Source organism: Molothrus ater, chromosome 9 (assembly GCF_012460135.2).
Source record: "Molothrus ater isolate BHLD 08-10-18 breed brown headed cowbird chromosome 9, BPBGC_Mater_1.1, whole genome shotgun sequence".
Lineage (NCBI taxonomy): Eukaryota > Metazoa > Chordata > Aves > Passeriformes > Icteridae > Molothrus > Molothrus ater.
The window spans coordinates 13,055,298-13,072,472 of NC_050486.2; the positions used below are offsets into that span (position 1 = coordinate 13,055,298).

At 37.3% G+C, this 17,175-nt stretch overlaps 1 protein-coding gene across 3 annotated transcripts in view; it reads left to right on the forward strand.

Moving 5' to 3' along the window:
- The window catches only part of DPYD (dihydropyrimidine dehydrogenase), a 332,287-nt gene that overhangs the window by 57,689 nt on the left and 257,423 nt on the right, over nucleotides 1-17,175 (forward strand). The gene's annotated exons all lie outside the window — the stretch shown is intronic.

Genomic DNA, 17,175 nt, shown 5'->3' on the forward strand with positions numbered 1-17,175 from the left:
AGCTTCAGGAACACATTTGCTCAAGCCTACAGGACTAGGTTAGAAGTAAGCTGAAATAAGCACTTTACAGGCAGGGTTGTGTCAGGCTTAATGCCAGCTGTTTTGTTATAGAAACCCTCTGCTTCTGGGCCACACTGTTCATAGACACAGTCATTTTCAGGTGTCTTCTGCAATTAGAGATGTAGCCATTCCAGGCACAAATCCTTCTGCGGGCAGAATCATAGGGAAAGGCTGGTTATCACCTCAGAGGAAAGAGACCCACTCTTCACCCAACTGCAGATGAAATCCCTGATTTTCCTTTTGTACTACAGGAAGGCATTTAATGAGCAGGGACTATACAGAATGAATCTTTTCCCCTTTTTCTTAGTTGAAATAGATCTGTTTCAGTAAGTGTAAAACTTAACTCCCTGCTTCTATGATCAATTTTTATTCCTTTATTCTATTTGGGTATATTGGATGAATGAAGACTTTTCCTCTAATTTGGAAAGGTCTGAGTAATCTTTTTGCTATTGGGAGTGTTAACTATTCTTTCTCCTGCTAGTATAACAGTGTCATAACACATAAAATTTATTTTGTTTTAAAACTAAAACTGAAAACAGAGCCTTGAAATGCAATTTCTCTTAATATTTTCTCTTCTATCATACTCATTTAATTCTTGATGTAAAAGAAGAATTCATTGCTTTTGTGCTGGGAGCACGAAGCCACAAGTTGATAATGGTAACTCGATGTTTGTAATATAAAGTGCTGTTCCTGTAGTGTGGTCCAATTACACAATAGTAAAGCAGGGATGTAACACAGCAATGCTGCTTTCCTATTTGTTTCAGTAAGTTTAGCACAGCGGGAAACGTGGCATTCTTCCAAGGTAATGCGTCAAGCTTACAGTTGGATGGAAGTGCCATGGAAATTATTCCAAGTCTTCGCGTGCCAGCTAATAACTCACGCTGAATGTATGCGACAATTGTCTTGTGAAATGTATTTGATGTCATTTCATTACAAGGATTTTACATTTTAATTTTGAGATATTATGGTATTCTAGAGATATTTGAAAAAGTTTCTCTGTAGGTGCTACATTTATGGCATTGTAGTTTTAGTAATCAAATGCAATTTCTGTCTGGTTAGAGAGCGTGTACACCCTTTTAAAAAATCCTGCTGTATCTTCTGAAATCAGAAGGAAGTACTCCATTAATTAGATCAAATTATGTACATTGTTCCTCAAAAAATGTCCTATTTTTTGAGGAAGAATATATCTAAAACAAAAATCTTAACTGAAAATATATGCATGATAGCAACAGAATGTCTCCTTTCATTTTGAAGTGTGGAAAGTAATAATGTATCAGCCATTTGGCAGCTGGGAGAAACCAGAACTGTCGAGGCATCTTTTTTGGTAGTCATTTTGCTGTAGAGACCTGGGGGTTGGATAGGAATCAGAATTTTTGCAGTTGGTGTTATTCTTCACTAGTTTTCACATTGCTATAAAGCCATTCCCCAAGTCAGTAAATATCACTGTTGCACTGTGGCATCAACCCACTGCGACTGTCTTAAAGATACATTGATATTCTTTACAGCTTTGAACAGTCCTCAGCAAAATATATACATTTAAAATACCATGGCAGTGGCTTTATAAATAGCTCTATGGTATATATTTTAATGTTTCAAATGTGGTGAGGAGCAGCCGCTGCTTTTGGAGCATTAGCAAATAGTTCACAATTAAGGAGTTTAATCTTTAGCCTCACTCGCAATCTTGGAACAGAGGGTGTCAGTGCATACTAAAAACAGTATTGGGTTTTCTTTTTGTGAACCACAGAGAGCTCAGAGTACATCAGTTAGTTCCAAACAGGCTATTGAATGCTATAATAGGTAAAAATATCAGCTGTACTGCACCTGGTTTAATTTTATGATTACAAAAGTAAAATTCCTAAGTCTCAGGCTTTTTTTTTGTTATTAATCCCCACTGCTCATTTTCAGTCAGTATTCTTAGAAGTGTATCTGACACCTCTTGCTCAGAGACATTTTCTCTGTTGGGCATACAATAAAGATAATAATTACTACTAGTGTTTAAAGCTTTCCAAAGGTCTTTAGTTAAATACATACATATACCTTTCTTGAAGCATTTCTGAATGCCTTTGGCAGCCCTGATCCAGCAAGTGGAAGGTTCATTGTCATTGACAGTGTTTGTTGTTCCAGAGGGTGTGTTTGTTCCAGCTGGTGGGAGTTGTTTCAATGCTGACATGTGAGGAGTATATAAAAGAAAATAAAGAGCAGAGGAGATGCACAGCGGTTAATCAGCCAACCATCAGCCTTGGCCCATGCTCCTGCAGGCAGAGGTAGTATCAGGTTTGGGAAAAAAATGAAAGACTACTGAGCTAGCTGAGCATCAAGATCTGCACAGGTTCAGCAAAGCAAACTGCGGACAATTATTAATGGGACTGAATTTGGGGATTAATCACTACTGATATCCCATAGTAATTCCTACTAGCATCAAGAGAATCAACAAATTCTCCGTGCAGTTAATATGGTGAGCTTGCTGACTGCAAATGTCTGCTGTGTATGTTGTCAGCATTTAAGGGTCCTTGTGCATGAGAATTGCCTCACGCAGTGGGGAGTGAAAGAAGAGCGTGTTGAGTGGACGAGGGTACATGCTGATTTGGCAAAGGATATAGGATGAATTCCTGGGTCAATGGTGATAATGATCAGAGTGCCTTTCTGATGAATAATTAAGTATGGGGTGGTCAAAATTTTCCTCTCAGTAGTGACATAATTTGGCATAGTAAGTGCCAATATTTAATGAAGAATACACATTTGGGATTGTCCAAGCTGGTTTTAGGCTCTTACAGCTGCTTTCATAGCTTTGAAAGCTCTCTTTTGGATTGTAAAAAAACCAAAACCCAACCAACCCACCTCCCCACATTTGAACATTACCTGTCAGGGGTTTTGGGGACAGCAATCACAAAAAGAGGATCAGTCAAAGATAAAGATCAAAACCACAGAGTGACAAAACATGCTTGTCCCTGGATATCCTGGATCAGAGTATCTGCTCAACACCTTGCTTTGCTTTGATGACTAGTGCTGACACTGAGATGGTGCTGCTTTTTCAGTAACAAAACTCCAGCTGAAGCACTGAGTCAGTATATGTAACATGCTGTGATTTTTCTTCACCTATTTCCTTGCAGACAAACAAACATACAGTGAGAGAACAAGTCATTACAGTATGCATTTCGAAGGCTACAAGCAGGCCTGAATTAGAAATAAAAAATGAAATCAAAATTCTATGAAATTAAATAGCATCTCTCTTGAATCCAAAGCCTCCTACCAATGGCTGTACAAAGCAGAATGACTGGAAAATTTAAACTTGGTGTTTTGTTTATTGTTATGAATCACTCATTAATTCCCTTGTTAAATTTCACAATTTAATGTTTTCCAGACCTTCAATTATTGTGGCATTGAATTTTCACCAGTAAATTTGTAATTATGTCTGTGCATTGTGTGGCAGTGTTGTCTTTTATATTTAGTGTGGAATTCCTTTTAGACAGTAGTAGTGCAAAATAATTTTGAGTGTTCAGAGGCGAAAGAACTGTACCATTTAGATGAAGTGAGGAATATTTCTGAAAGCATAACCTACATTGCTACTGCAGTGTTGCATATGTCTTAGTGCTTTATTTGCTTTAATATTTAAAATTAGTTTAAAAAGTTTGATGGTTAATGTTGGAAGTTACTGCAAGAAGGGAAAGGAAACTTTCAGCTTTTTTTTACTGCATCTTGGCTGCAGTTGGAACAATGGGTCAGTGGCACTAAGTATAGTCTGTTAGTTTCCTGATTTTATTTTACCTTTCCTCCAGTGGATGGATAACAGTCAGTTAATACCTTTAATAATCTTTTATTCATTTTTAATATATTAAAAAAAAGTGAGAAAAAAAAGCAGTGGGGAGGATTTTTTCTCATCATCATCTCTGATTGCCAAGTTATTTGTATGTAGAGGGAAGATTCTTTTGGTATAATCAATCTGCTGCTACCCATTTTACTGCCAAGCATTCCTTCTCTATGGTAGCGTAATGTTACCTAGGGAACAGCTTAAAGCTGACACATACAGTGGTGCCACAAATTAATTTCACAGTTATCAGGATATAGGGTGATAACAACAACATGAGCTACTGTGAAATTACCATTGTTCCTATTGAGTTACAGTGTAATTATTACTTTTGTGGCAACTATGCAAATAACTCATGTCAGCACTGTAGGATGGGATGTGCTTTCCTTTCTCTGATTCAGTACTTTGTGCTTCAGAAACATCTTTATGTGCTATAAACTAGAGCTCCGCTTTGAATTAAAAGCTAAATATGGTTATATCTTCACAAAAAAGAAAGATGAAAAAGAGAAAAGCAATACTTAAGAGACTAAAAACCAAAATCCATTGCAGTCTGTCTATTATCACCTGGAATCAGATCTGCAAATAAGCGATAATTTAATAGAATAATAAACACACTGTTATTCTTTCGTTGCTTCCAGAATGAGAGTTGGAACGTTCCTTCAAAAAGGGAGCTTTGAATTAGTTACTTCTATTATGGGAGGTTTTCATGTTTCCTTGCTGCCATTTTGGTTTGGTAAAAAGGACAGGCAAAGAGATGTTTGATTACATTTATTCTAATTGACAAGTAGAAAAAAAAAATAGTGGAGCAAGGTTAAGGTGCTGTTTCTAGTATATAAGATGGAATGTATCCTTGGCCCTGGACATTGGACCCTGGTTAAAGCAAAACAGCTGCTGAGGGTTAATGATGGCAGAAGAGCAGGTCAGATTGTATGGTGGAACTGGCACAGGTGCTCCTTATAGTGCTTGCTTAGAACCAGAAAGAAGTAAGCAAGCTTTGGGGGCTGCAGGGCAGTTTACATGTTTTCAGAAAGGTAAGATCCTTGAGGTGGTTTTTTTTTTTTTATTTTTCTACCCATAGACTGAGATTTTCTAAAATTCCTATGGAGAGCTTGGATGTGCAACTTGCAATTATGTATGGATAGATCACCATAAGAAGCTTTCAAGATTTTTATTCTAGATAAGTGGCTAATGACCAGATTTTCAAAATTGCTGAGAATTCAAGAGCTTGTAATGTTTAAACATTAAAGAAATAATGTTTTTGAGATGTGCCATTTAGAAAAAATATCACAGCTACTATTGCATGTAAAGAATGAACAAATGAAACTTGATTAAATAAGTCCATAATCGTCCAAGAGAAAATCTATATGTGTAAGATAACTCACTATTATAAAAATTGAGAGCAAGATAAATTTCCCTGAGGGACAAAAATCTGATGATGGGCAAGTTTTATTCTTTTTTAGAGCTTAGTGAAACTTCATTGACAAATAATTGTAATGTAATGATACTCTCTGATGTTTCCCCCCAATTTAAACTCTTACTTTATATTTTGTGGTATATAAAATATGAAATTGAAGAAAACATTATTTCATTTTAGTTATGACTTTTCAGATATTCTTTTGCAAAAGAATGTTTTTTAATTAATTTTGAAGTATTGTTTTAAATTGCAAGTAGCTTCCAAAAGGAATCTGTTTCCTCAGTTCTTATTTCACTGTATGAACAGAAATACTGAACAGCTTGATGAGCCCGTTTCTGTGAAGGAGTAAATATGAACAACATTCTGAGGGAGCTGTCTGTGTCTGTGAGCATTTCTAAAATGTCTGTCTGTACTGTATCACCAAGATTTGAACTGCAGTAGTTGGGGTATTTTTCAGTAGTTTGATAGTTGTAAGTCTGTCTATAGAAAAGCAATGTTCTGTTTCTTTCTTGTTCTGGATTTTTTTTTTTTTTTGTTGGATCAACACAATCTGCTCAGGTTTTGCACTGATGGAATGTGTAGCAGTACCATAAAACCTCTGCAACTGATGATCTGGGGGGAAGTAATCACAAGATAAATAAACCTTATGTTATGGCTCATTTATTATCCATGTGATGAATAATGGTGGAAAAGTGTGTGGTAATTAATGGACTGGCTTCATGGAAAGACTCCGGTTTATCATATGGTTGTTGCTCTTTCTAGTGGTTTGCTGACAAGTATATTTATTGCAGTATGAGGAGGTCACTAATTGATATGGATATTAGTAAGGCTTTGTGATAATACTCTGAAAAACCTGATTGTTTAAAAATTTTCTCTCTGTTCTCCATTCAGTTTTTTTGGTTCTATGCATTGAAGAGCTAAGTCAATATTTGATGCCACGTTATTGCCCAGGTGCAGTAATCTTTAACCCATATATGTAGGGGGATAGAATATAAGAAAATAAAGATAGTGTAGCAAGTAATCTTACCCCTAAGTAGTTGCAGCTGGGTCAATTATCAAAGATTAGGAACAGGCCTGACTTTAACAGAAGTAGGATTTCATTAGAAAAATCAAATTATGTGTTTTGTATACCTGATGACCCAGACACTGTTTAGGATAAGTGTTATTTATTCACAACTCTTTTAATATAAGTAAATAAAATAAGGTTGTTGACTTTTTTTTTTGGTGGTTTTTTTTTTTTTTTTGGTAAGAGTGTAATTTTGAACTATATGATAGACTCTTCTGTTAAAGTGTAACTACAACCTACCATCACAACTGCTTGCATAAAATTCTCTGGCTTGCCATAGAACAAAAATCAGGAATAATTTTCTTGCAAAATAGGTAGTGTCAATTATTTTATTGCTTTTGGTGTCATTTATTTATGGTTTCTTAGCTTTACTAGACAAATAATGGTAATTTTGTGCTGCATGTTGAGATAGATATTGTTTTAAAAGAGCAAGGAAGTTTAGATCTCTTCCTGTGTTTTCAAGTAAGATGATGATCTCAGGTGATTATTTTGATAGATTTCTTTCCCCTCATCCATGATGACCAGTTTCAGATATCCTAATAGGGAGATAGGAGTGAGTGTTTTTTGGTGTTAGGCAGCTAACCTTGTCCCTTTCTGTTCCTAGTTTTTTTTTTTGTCTCCAGGTTACTTTTTAGTAGTTTCCCTATGTGTCCCACTACCTCTTCACTAGGGAAGAGGAGGTCCTGTCCTGTCCTGTACAGGAGCCAAGTCCTGTACTGTATTCTTCCTTCCTTTGCTTGTGGAATAGCTGTAGGAAAGGTGGTAGCTTTTCAGACTGATCTTACATTTTCTTCTTCAATCTCTGTGTGATTGATGAGTGGTCAAAGTTCTCGACAGGAGCAGCCTGAGAACTGAGATCCAGCCCTGACTGCCAGGGAAGCAGATTAGGATGTGATGGTTTATAAAGGGTCAAACCCGACATAATAACTGAGTCACTCTGCTGCTGCATGGTCACTTTAAGCCTCTGAAGTCAGGTCTGTAAGCAGAGTCCTGGGAAGGTCCCTTGACAGGTTCTCATGACCCCTGTCACACACAGGCAGCCTAATCTGAACAGGAAATGCAACCTGAGCTATAGTATGCACTGTAAGGACGGCTAAGTGGATGTGGTATTGGAATGGTGGTGTGTAAAGGTGAGTAAAATCTTTTTTCAGAAGTCTTACTGAAAAGGGCATCAGAATCTAAGATACCTGTTGTTTTTATGTTTTCACAACTGACACCACTTTTTGCTTTGTGCTTTGACTGGGAAAAAAATGAACCATGTGAGAATGAGAGAAGTCCATAGCAATGTTTCACTTGATGGAAGGTGAACTTGTAATGTGAAATTTGCATGTCCCTTCCTGTTTGTCACAGGTGCTGACACTGAGAGCACTGTGGCCATGTTCTTACTTGAAAAAGCTTTCCTTGGAAGTTCCACCTTCTGGAAAAGACTTAAAATGGCTTGACTGAAATGGTGGCTCTTTATCAGATTGAAAACTGTGGTCTTCTTGTTTCAAAATAATAAACCTACAATTTCTTTATGCAGGGCCACTGAAAATTAACAATTATCATCTGTGCTCTGAAGAATATAAATAGTTCCTCCAGGGAAAAATACATAAATCAGTGCCAAATCTCACTAAATTAAAAAAACAAATAACCTATTTCATTTTGGCAGGGTTGATAATGTTCTGATCCTTGGCTTCAGGGCCAACATATTTTTCTAGGTCTACATAGAAAGATGTTCATGTCATTCTGCCTCTACAGTAAATAAAAAGCTGGATCAGCTCTCCTATGTTGTCTGTAATGAGTTCCAACTGGAGTACTATCCCTCCATCCTTGGCAGCCTAGGCAGCTTTTCAGTGGAAAATATTCTGTTTTTCAGAAAGCAAGATTTTTAACCTCTTCCTTGCTCAGAAAGGTATAGACATTGTAACATTAGAGATTACCTTAAAAACTGCATCAAAGTTTTGAGATTTATGGACATTAGTATATTTTGTGTTTAGCCAGAAAAGTCCTTTTGACAAGTCTTATTTCTTGTTTGGAGAATGGACTTTCAGTTTTGTTCTTTGTTATAAGATTGAAGTTCTGAATAAAGCCTGGTACTAAGAGTTGTCTCATACCAGCTACTTCTATATGATATAAATTTCTTTATATCTCTCTCTCTCTCTCCCCCTCTGCCCTGCAATTACTTTGCTCAGTAGTCTTTTATAATGTTTTTTCTCATTGAAATACTGAAGCCTGCAAGAAGTTAGTTCATGGTGAAGTGATTTGCCTGGTCAGTTTACCTCTGACCAAGGCAACAAGTTCAGCAGTAGTGAAGTTTTAACTGAAGGCAGTGTATGGCATTGTATATCAAACAATGCCAAACAGGTAAAACTGTATTACAGCAGAAATGTGATCTATACCAGGTTCTCTAGGACATATGTGATTAAGGAATTCCTTAGAAAAGAATGAACCCTTTTCTTTGTCCTTCACTAAGAACTGTGACAAGCTTGCTTTGTCTTCCTATTTTGCCAATTTTGAGATACTCATGGTGGATAAATCAGATCTGGCACATCAGTGTGCTGCTTTTACAGCTATGAATTCCTTCCCTCAGCACACATGGAAGACTCAGTCCTGAGCACTTTGGCCAGCACTGAGAAAGCTCTTGCTCTTGCATTTAATTTTAAATGAAAGCAAATTCTTATGCTTAGTCTTGAACATGAGCTTCAGTGTGTGCGCAGCCTAGAGCCACAGTGCTTGTGTCAGTAAAGGTAATATCTGTGCTGTATATTGTATTGATGTTGGTTCACGGAAACAGACTCAAGCCATAGGAATTCAGCTGTTGCTTCTTTTGAGATGATGCCCTGCCACGTGGCCAGTGACCTGCCCTGAAGCAGCTCATTTGCTGGAAGTTCTCAATGGATCAATCCTGAGTTTCATCCAGAGACTACCTTCTAAGAACACTAATACTCCTGTAACACCATGGATAGTCCTGATCTTGTGTGAGTACGTTTCTGTGAGGAGTAGGATTAATAATTAATGCATGTTCCCTCTGTGTAAAACAGGATAATCTCTGACAGATGGTGATTTTTAACAAGAACATTGCAGCAATTCAGCATGAAAAGCATGCTTTTTCTGTGCCTCAAAACCAAAAGATGCTTACACGGAAGTATGTAAAACCTGCATGGCTTTCTTGTACTCTGTTACTAGTTTTGGATCATGGATACACTGAATTTTTGAGAGGTTGTAATAATAGTGGTGGTAGTGTGATTTTGTCAGATTTCGTGGCATTATAAAAATGTCTGAATACTTCGTGTCGGTTGCATTATCTGTAGGTGAACAGCTGAGAGAAAAACCAAATTGCAACCAATAGTAGCAACCTATTAAAAAAAGTATGTCAAAATATTTTTTTATCATTTTTACTATTACGGGCAATATGAACATACAAAAGCTGGGGGTTTTATTCATTATATGCCTTCTATAGTGTTTTTGAGGAAACAAGATGGTTAATCAGTTCTTAATCTTTTTGTGGTATGAAATGCTCCCCAGAGATCTGGAGGTCAAACTAGGCACCCATCAGTAGAGTCAAGCTGTGCTGGTCTCCAAGGGAAGATCCTCTGTCTCTTCCTGAAAGCTGCAGAGATGTATATTAATGAATGATTGAATGGTTGATGTGCTGTCAGGTGCTCCTCCAACATCAGCATCGGGCTGGTGTACTAGAAAGACTGCCTGCTATGTTATAAACATGTTGTATATTTAGATTTTCTTATTGTATGTAAAGAACTGTTAGAAAAAACCATGCACCACTGCATACTTCAGATGGATGGGTGTCACTGCTTAAATGAAGGCTTTGAATCACAAATGTATGTGCAAGTAGCTATTTTCTTCCATTTGTAAAATACTCAGCTAACTATTTCTCAGGATGAGTAATGTACCATATATAGCACCAAAACAGTGTCTGTAGTGCTTTGTATCATTCTAAGCAGAAATAGATATGTTTATTGAATACAGCATCTAGTTTGCATCCTTGGAAGTATCCATTTGGACCTTCTTTCCCTGGAAATGGGATTTTTGAAATGCTGCACATCTGTTCAACAGAATATATCTATTTTTGAAGTTTATTGAACAGTATATAGTATTTTTCAAAGAAATGAACCGAGTATTTAATCAGTTTTTATATTGAGGAGGCTAAGAACATGTGAGAATATCTTTTCAATTACCAGGTCAGATAAAGTACCTGGTAGTTATGAGACAGTGGAGGGGAATTGTTAAAGTCACTTAGGAGTTGCCACTTTACCTTTCTAAAGCCCAAGAGCACCTAAAGGCTGCCAGAGTACTTAAGGCTGCACTTCCATAAAAGAGCTTCTCAGCACTGCGCTCTGTAGTAGGTTTCCAAATAGGCTCTTCCTGTTCCGTGTTGATTCAGTCCCTCCAGACTGACCAAGCCAGATGTACAAATGATGTAGTCCCCACATGTATATCTAATTCTAGTGCAAAATAGTTTAATCCAAATATTTTTATTGGTCAAAGTATGACTGTATTCAATAGTTTGACAATATAGAAAAAAAAAAGTCAAGAGATCCTACCAGTAGAAGAAACAGATAATTTATTTTAAAACACAGAGGGAGGAGGAGGAAGAAAGAAGCCATCGGTAAAACAAAATGTCATTTCTATAGTGCACAAGTACTCTGGGTAATTCCTGCTAAGGTGGTTAGACTATTCAAGTTTTAATCAACAGAGCCCTATTCTGCTGCAGATGCTAACATCTGTAGAAGTTTCACCTCCTTCAGGCATTGTAGCACCTGGAGAAGCCACATGGAGTCTTCTTGACATTACTGCAGCAGCTGTCTGCTCAGGAGGAGGCATATTCCAACTTGCACCAGACAGCAGCATTGTACAAACCTACACTCCCTCTTATCAAATACAGTTTATAAGTAACACTAGGAATTCTGTATTGAGAACAGACTTACCATATGATAAAAATATCAGAATTCATTAGTGAGATGCACTTAAAGCTTTTAATTTTGTCACATGGGTATAGATCTTGATTTGGCAATTGTTTCATGTGGCAGATATACCGCTAACAAAATCATACCATTTATGGTGACATTGCAACTTCTGTCTAACAGTGCAATATCTTTGATTTAAACACATAAATTTTAACAGGACTGTTGTTTAAAACCACAACCAAAAAGTTGAAAAATATTTATTACACATGAACTTATTTTCATTATTTCTCTTTTCAGTGGGTCTACTAACTGTAAGTAAAAAGGTAGGCACTAATGAGAAAACATTAGTACAAGAACCCAAAAAAGATATACTGGACACTACAGACAACTGTTCATGCTTCACCTGTCCAATCTTGGAACAAAGGACCAACAGTTTATTCCTTTTTGAAAGCACATCCCAGTTGCAAAATGAGCACCACAAAGTTCCCCAAAGTGAGTTACAGAGCTGTGAATACAGCAGGATCAGTACAAAGAAAAGACTGCAGCCCTTCCCCTATAAAGGCCATACCATGCCACACCACAATCACAAAAAGTAACAAGCAAAAGCTTAAAATATTGGGCATGCATTAATTGGGATTTCTTTTACAATTGTATACTAACAATAATGATCACTTTTCCAGGTTAAAGTCCCATTCGATTTGTCTGCATGGAAATAAACATTAATATCAAGAAACTACACTGCAGTGGTAGAAAAGCAGTCTCATCTCTCCTAGGTTTTCATTTGGTATTTACTCAAATCCTCTCCAAAGCCCTGGCACCCCAGTACACATTCATGAGAGAGGTATTTTTCATCAGCAACATGCCCAGGAATATCAGGAGTTACAAAAAGTGAAGAAGTACTCAACTTTCCCTCAACTTCACAACACCAGAATGCCATGAAATAAAAACAGAGTGAAAGGCTGGTAACTTCAATATGTCTCCCAGATCCACTGCAATAACAGCATAGCCTAGCAAGTCCCATAATATTTAATAATCTTGCTGCAAATCAGTGCAGCAAGAACAATCTTCCTTGTTCTTGCAATAAACTGCTGTTAGGCTCTTCCTAACTCCACAGAAATACTCTCTGAGCATTTCCACTGTGCTACAATAACTAACCTGAACACTAAAAAGTGCAGTACTAATGCCATGTACCAACACAACTCAGAACTTCAAATTTTTTTATAGTCTTACAAGTCAATCCATTTCTACACAAAAAAGAAACCAGATTTCAGACTACCATTCCACAAAAATCTCTAGACATCAGGATTTTTAAAAGATTTTCCAGGAAGTGGGAGCAGTCTTTCAGATGCAAAACACACTTATGAAACTTACTGACTTGGCAGAGAAGATCAACTTCTTTTCTTTACCTCGGTCTGTAAACATAGGTAAAGCTGACAACTGTCAATCTGCTACAGTCAGTCACCCATTGATCTCAATGCAGTGATACACAAACTAAGGAGACAATAGATTTTACAGATCAGTGAATTTGTAGATACCACCATTATTTGTTCAGTACCACATTGTCATACTCGGCTCACGTGGAGAGGACAGGCATACCTCTCCCTTTTTGAACACTGCTTTATTGTACTATTTCTTTTTCACTCATGGCTCTGCTATGCAGAGTATTTCTGGATCTGTCTGCTTCAGTTCTTGCTCTTTAGTGCAGAATGCATTTCCAGTCTCTGTCCAGTAGATCCAGTGAGATGATCACTTCATAAGCACATCCGTACACCACACATCCTCCACGCTAATAACGCATACACCTAAGCAATCATCGGGCCTTTCAGATCCTCAGCACAGTGATATCAGACTGGGAAGCAGCATACACAGCTCCCAGTCATTCCTTACATTGCTTCAAGTCTCCACAGCAGTCTAAAACAGAGATGATACTGGGATGGCTCCTATCATAAAATCCCTCTCCCATTGTCCAGGGCCAAGTAATGTATCCAGAGGAATTATTTTGATAACTTATGCTAATACTGAAATTATAATATAAAACAAGGTGTTAGAAGATGAGCGTATTCAAAACTCAGAGAATACAAAACTAAATCTCATTTTACTTCAAAGGAGACAAAGTCAGTTCCCCAGGCAGACACTCAGTTATTGATCCACTCGCATCTCAAGATTTTGAATCTAATTATTAAATCAAGAAGAGTAAGAGCTCAAATATGCCCAAGGGAGAGAGATTCTTGGGGGGTTCCTGACAGATATGTAATTTTTAACACAGCTCTTAGACTCCCTGTGGTTATCCTCTCTCATTTGCTTACATTTGTGAAAAACAGAGAGATGTGAATGATGAAAAAAACTTGTGGATACAACCTAAGGGGCCTTGAAGTCTAAACTGAGCCCAGCCATGCTACATTATATCCCCTTGAGCTGTTTCTAATTCACCTCAACACAAACAGGACTAGAATGATAACAGTTATCTTGAGAATTGCAGTGCACCCACTTGCACTGCCACACACATGGCAATTACCTTTGCACAAATCACTTAGGTGACCCTGCGTAGTGGTTCAGGCTTGAAGATACAGAAGTAAGATTGGCTCTTCTCACCATTCCAAAACTTAAGGGATATTTTAAAATATCCTACCTTCTAATCTTACATTCAGCAGTATAACCTCTCATTCAGAAAATTAGCTTTTATTTTGTGTCTTCAGGCACGTGCTATTCCTTTTCCATGAATTCAAAATGCAAGTATTGAAGCAGTATTTTTGACTGCTGTTTCATCTTCAAAAGCAAGACTTGAGCTTTGAAGACCCAAAGTTAACTAAAGCTGACTTCTTGAGCCCAACTTGGATATTCGTGCTCCTAACACACACTAAATGAATGGACAGAGTAGGTAGGGGTGTATGTAAGAAATTCTCAAATAAACAGCCAAGATGCTAGCTGCTAAGAGTTAAGTTGCTAAATATCTGACAGGGTCAGAGACAAACTAGAGCCATGCCTTCCTTTTACCAAAGGTTACCACTATGCACTTGCTCATGAAGGAATAAATTTAAGCTCTGCTTTTCCATCTGAAAATAGAAAAAAAAATCAAAACAGTTTCACAGCAACTATTATCAGACAACTTATATTTGAGCCCTGAGCTGAATGTTCTAAATTCAGGCATTTACTCAAAAATCAGGAAGAGCAGGGATTTGAACTCGCATATTTAACACATGAAATTCTTGGTAAACCTCTAACCTATTGACTTTAGGTATCAGAGAGTTCCTAAGCTCATTTACAATCCTGACACATATAATTTAATACTAAATAGAATAAATGAATCTCTAGGCTGTAACTTGCCTGCTGGATGGTCATGACAGTGGATGCAAGGTACACTCCTCTGTGAGCAGTCCACATAGTGCTCATTTTAGAAGATCTGGAAAACATCTCTTTACTCAGTGTTGTGAGAGATGTATGTTTTCTGTACTCTGGGACAAAGTTTCATATGCTACTTTGCATAGCAGAGGGTGAAGCACCAAAATTTGGCTCTGTAAAAATGGCTGAAAAGGATGAATCTTATGTGTAACTGACCTAGAAATGCAGCTCTAGCTATGATAGGGTAGAACGCAGGTGAAATTTGTGAGGACTGGCTGTGTGAGGATTCAATGTGGGTGATTCCTTCCCTATCTAAGATGTACTAAGGATATGAAAAGTATGTACAGTTAGAGGTAAATAGCTGTCCAGCTTCCAGATTCTTTCTGGTAGCATTTTGTGGTAGAGGTATTTCCAGGAAAGCCTAGTTTTAAGATTTAAGAGAACCACTTTTGGGAGGAATTTTTCTTAAGTCACTTCATGTACTGAAGGTTCCAGAATCCTACACTGTGTGCATCTTCTGTTAACTGGCAGCGGCTTTCATCTCATACATCTAATTATGACTTATATCTGGGCATATTTTGTTTTTGTATTTCCTTGTTTCTTGTTCTTGATAATGGTTCTTGATAAATGCTTAGTGTTGAAATCTGTGTATTACCTACTCATTTCTGGAATGGGGAGTAACTGCATTGGTTTCCTGCAAACTTGTTAGAAACTCATGAGGATGTTCCTGCATGCCACTTACCAGTATAAGTGTTTGCCTAGTTTGAGACAGCATTTAAGATGTTCATGTACCTATTTTAGAGAGACTTATAAGGACCAGTGATTTTTAATTAGCTGGGAGGGTGATGCTGCTCTTCTGAATGTGGCAGTACAGCACTGCTGTTGTGCTGGGCAGTCAAGGTAAGGGCTCATCATTCAAATGAAAAGCTGCTCTGTAATTCCTGACTCTGCTGTGGCTTGGATCTGGTTACCTTGAGAGCATCTTATAAGCATCCTCTGCATCACCAGGCTTTTTCTGGAGCAGGGGAAAGCTGGCAAGAACTTTCTATTGTGTTCATTCTTGTAATTTTTTTGTTTACACAAGCATTGATACTTTAAAGGTGAGAAAAAATTCAAAGGGAAGGTAGGCTTTCATTATGTATTATAGATCAAAATAATGTGTTAGTTTGTTGGGTAGTTTTGTTTGTCTGGTTTTTTTTTTTCAACCAGTATATAAGTCAAACTTTTAGTTGATAATGTAGCTGCTGACCTTAGGAACAGTTCAAAAAGAGCTGAAAATTTAGCTTCTTGCATTTCTTCTGCACTCCATATAATGTCTTGTAATTTGAGGCTTCCCTCACACTGCTCCAAGGACGTTATTGGAGACTTTATCCCCTCTTAGTGCAGAGTTTCACTGAAACACAGACTTTGCAGCTCGCTAGGTACTGCAAGTTTAAAACCCCCTCTGTCACCTAGCTTGGCTCCCTGTAGGCTGGAAGTACTTTCGAAATTGTAGCACTAAAAGGCAACTTTCAGATGGGACTGATGGTTAGAGGCAGGAGGGCTTCTTCTCTGTGGTTAAGTTGCCTTTTGGCAGTGTGGCTCTGTCAGGAAGATGTCATATTATCAGGATGATAATATGCTGGCTAAAAATAGGAGAACTCTGAGGCCTATCATCCACGAGCCTCTCTTAATACCACAGATGGTTTAATTTAGAGATTGCTAAAGTATTTTGAGGGAATATAAGTCTTGTTAGGGGGAAGGGTCTTGTTTCCTTCTAACAAATTCCCTTTTATTGAAAAACTTTGGAGTCATTCAATAGAACTATTAGGTACCATAGTCAAACTTCAGTTTCACTATGTGCATCAGACAGGTGCATGCTTTGTATGACAGGTAAGAGTGGAGGTTTCCTTCAGAATAGTTTCTTTTCAAAGTTGTTTTTTTACGGACTGCAGCCTCGGGATAGCACTAATTCTTTTGTTAGCTACTGATTTATGCTAGCCCCAATCCAAATAAAACATTTGATTTGTGCATTCTATTTTAAACAGATGTACACATGCTTGCTCTCTTCAGACATACTGTATTTTATCAACACAAGGGATTCTTATTTCTTTTATTACAGTGTGCAGTGACTACTGAGAGACAACAGTGTAGCAAGAAAGTTACCTAACATTAAATTCAGACAAGAAGTGATAGTCTACCATTCAGAATGTCTTCAAAGTGTTTCATACAGCTGGAAAACATTTGTGTGACTTTGTGGGAAGAAACTGTGAATATTGTTTGGATTCCTATTTAACTGAAAAAAACCTGAGAGCTTCATTTTAATACTGTTTCTAATATGTTTGGTGATATCTTGAGCAGGTTAAATAATTTTATTCTATGTGGTAATCACAATGTACAGAGCACTGTTTTGTTCAGTATATTTTGAACGTAGTCTGTTAACATACATTAATCTTCATGTTTTTTTTTTTCTTTAAAAACAATCCTAACACAGAGCCCCAGAACTTAGATGTAAAATAAAATGATTATTTGAGGTAATGATGCAATATGTACCCATGCTAAATTGCACCTTATTTTTGTCATGAAACTGATGCAGAACCTACTA